This window comes from Pinus tabuliformis, chromosome 8 (genome assembly GCF_031772625.1).
Source record: "Pinus tabuliformis cultivar Carrire ecotype Pingquan chromosome 8, CPIR1, whole genome shotgun sequence".
Lineage (NCBI taxonomy): Eukaryota > Viridiplantae > Streptophyta > Pinopsida > Pinales > Pinaceae > Pinus > Pinus tabuliformis.
In genome coordinates, this window is record NC_142294.1 from 478,097,274 (window position 1) to 478,100,953 (window position 3,680).

The window sequence follows — 3,680 nt, forward strand, 5'->3', positions numbered from 1 at the left end:
TGACAAGGGCAATAGATGAATCCTTATCAAACAGAAGAAAACACAGAACATGAATACCTTCCCAAGGCAGAGTAGTAAACTAGATTTTGCCTTCTCACTTAAAAGTGTTCATTTAGAAATGATTATGAAATGAAATGTGAAACATAACAAGCTACATATGAAACAAAAGAAGAGACAAATGCTAAATTCACACCATAAGAATCTCAAGAGTCAGAGCTATATCTTTTCATTAAATCCCTGTCAAAAACTGTACAGTGAAGTTTTCCTTCACACCTCTCCCACTGTTTTCAGAACTCCCCTCTACAAAATGGTTTTTTCATCTCATAAATAAGCTTCACTAACAGAAATGGGATCGATCCAAAGTTGAGGGATTGTTTAATCATTACAAGCGGAAATGAAAGGCCAACCATCAGTAACAGAGCAGCGTTACATTTTCTTCTTGAATAGGTTGATGACCAATGAAAAGGCAGAAATCTGTAGGCGCAAATGTCATGAAATCGTAACTGAAGACAAAATAGGCTCCGTGGCTTATTTCTCTGCTGCGTTTGATGTTACACATTTTAAATTTATGCGTTGGAAATGTAGGACAAAGAGAAAAAGCTACACGCGTTCAGAATGAGTCGATTGCCGTGAAACTAATCTGAGTTGTTCACCGTAGAAGGACCTTTCAACTCCCGGGCCATCTTGTTTATCGGGTGATGAATCATTATGATAGAATTCATCTGCCAACCCTACAATATTGAAAGCTGAAAGGAAAGAATCCAACTGTCTTTTGGCTTTCCCCTGAAAATTCTACCACATCCCATGGATTCACAAGGGATGAAGAGCCATATCTTTCCATGCATACATCATTTCACATCTTTCTCCATATAACTGAATGTCACCTCATCTCCTACCTTTATGGATTGTCCAACATTGATGACCACTTCTAGCATTTGATTGCCCAAAGAAAACGTTCATGGTCATGAGCAAAGCGCTTCAGTTTAAATGGAGCATCTGCACACCAGTGTTCTCTCCAAAAGTTCCTTGTACGTTGTTGCGCATCAATTCCATGGGAATAATTGACAGAGGATGCATCTAGCCTTTTGTCGCTGTCTCCTTTCTTTGACATGTATTGAAAATCGATTGACCATTCTGGCCATCGGAAAGTAAGAGGGCCTGTCTTCTTTCAGCATAGCAAGTTATGCTCCCGCACAGAATCGACCTCCTGCTCCAAATGGAAGAAAAATTTCACTGTTTCTCCAGTTTTTGTTTTCTGCGTCGGGCTCCAGCCAACGCCATGGATTGAAACTCAGAGCATCCTTGTAAAATTCTTCATTAACATGAACTGCATGTAGATATGGCACTACACGCCAGCTTTTGGGAATAACATAGCCGTTGAACTTAACATCCTTTGTAGTCTCACGGAAGAGAGCTGTTATAATACAACAAAATACCGCATAAAATGTGCGATTTCGGTATAATAACCCCAATCAACCCGTCCTGCTGTATCATGTATATGATCCAGAGCTTCGAGGTCGCGCACCAAAGCCGGTGATCATCATGTTTAAGCTTCAAATCTCATCCCGAATTTGGCCTCTCACTTCTGGCTTTGGAGTTCAATTGACAACATTTTTTGGTGTTCTTGCAATTGACTCATTGACTGTTGGTCATTTTTAAGAACAACATCAAACTTCAACGTTTGTGCAGACTCATCTTGAAGTTTAATGCCAACATCCTATTCCTCATTATATTTTGTTATGTGTCCATCTTGTAAAGAAGTTGTCCTCTGAATTATGTGCCAAATATCCTATTGAAAAGAATTTTTCTCTCTCTCCAAGTTTTGTGTTCTTTCCTCTTCAATATTCAAGCGAAGAACTCCATCTGCAATTTCATCCTTGATTCTTAAGTTTTCTCCGTTTAAATGGGCCATTTTAATCTGTAGGTCCTTTGCCCTATTTTCAACAGACTCATACAACTTCAGGCTTTGTTGATACTAAAAAATCATGGTGTCATTTTCTGCTTGTGATTTTAAAAGAGCCTACTGCAAGTTCTAGATTTCTTCACTGGCCTTTTGCAACTACTGGAATACATGAAGACCCTTGAATGCAAGAATCGTTTATCAGTCGGACTTCTCTTCATTTTCCATTTCCACTTGTTTCTCACCCATCGGCGATGCATCTGAGATATTCAACACTGATGCTGCAGTCAACCTGAAATGCCTGAAGAGACGTGGATGACATATCCTCCTGAATAGTCAATCACACCCCATTGGAAAAGGAATCCTCCTCCCCATAAGCTGAAAGCTTCTACTGTATATGAGAAGGTGAGCCATAATGGAACAAATGCCATCCGAGCCTTGATATTCATTCTTCCTAGCACCGAACCAGCCAATAAAATCAATGCTATTGCTGCAAAAGAAAACTGGAAAAACACCATGGTAGCCACAGGAAAGAAAGGTGCGATCATAACGGTCTCCAAGGTGCCATTATGGTGGTTGCGCTGTGATGCAGGAAGGTCGGCAGCTCCGATGAGGTACTTTTGGCCTAGTGCTGGACCTGCCTTGCCCCAGAAAGGAAGCAATTTATGCCCAAATGCCATTTTATATGCCCATGTAACCCAACAGATCATAATAGCAGAAAATGCATAGAGTGCCATGAAAGCAGAATTTACAGCCCATTTCTTTTTTACTGTGCTGCCATATAGGATGACTAGGCCCGGCATGCTCTGCATACCCACAAGCGTGGCCGCTACCATTTTCCATGCATTGTCTCCTTTGTTAAGCCAATCAGGAGATGTAGTCTCATTCTGATAGGCAGTTGGCAAATAAGTTGTCATGGCTGAAGCAATAATCAGTAGAATTCAATACTGGACACTGAGACAAGACCTTGCCTGAGCGGAGCTCGAGTCAGACTGTAGGCCCTCTCTTCATCCGGCTACAATTCAAACCTCTGTTCATAGTGGGTATTGTGCTGCTGAATCGATTCCATGTTAAGTCATTTTCAATTACTTGCTTTGATTTGCACCAAATCCAGGTAGGATTTCCCCTGTGAACTGTTTCTGGTGGATTTCTTCTGAGATGTTTCAGGTTGCTGACAGCTACTGATATGTTTTCCACAAGGTTGTTCTTATGTAGAAGTACTTATTCTAGATTCTCTAGTTGTAAAATCTCCACAGGAATGGGCCCATTGAGAGAATTATCAAACAAGTGAAGCGGCCTGAGATTGTGTCACTGAGCAGGTTCCAATGGTATTGATCCATTTAGATTATTTGTATCTAATTTCAAATCTGTCAATTCCATGCAATGGGAAATTTCTTTAGGAATGGAGCCAGTGATGGAATTCTCAGAAAGATTTAGCACATTTAGACTCTGCAACTAACCCAGATCTATCGGTAACGATCCCTCGAGACAATTTCTATTCAATTCCAAGATTTTCAACTCATTGCATTTGCTTAACTTTGGAGGAATAGCACGAATTTTTGGGTTTTCAGTTGTGTGCGCCGCGCGGCAAACCCAATGCGCCGCGCCAGTGGTAATTTTGAACTATGGGCGGGCTCTGTGTGCGCTGCACTCCGGAGTATATGCACCGTGCTGCTTGCAAACACCTAGTCTGCTCTTCTAAAACGAATTTCCATCCCTCCATACTTCAACTCGGCTTTTCTTTTGGGCATTTTGACAATTTCTTGCTTGATAATTGTGA

At 41.1% G+C, this 3,680-nt stretch overlaps 1 pseudogene; it reads right to left on the minus strand.

Annotated features, from left to right (window-relative positions):
- Positions 1–1,181: 1,181 nt before the first annotated feature.
- LOC149236140 (ammonium transporter 3 member 3 pseudogene) lies at positions 1,182–2,817 on the minus strand (annotated as a pseudogene).
- Between the last annotated feature and the right edge of the window lie 863 nt (positions 2,818–3,680).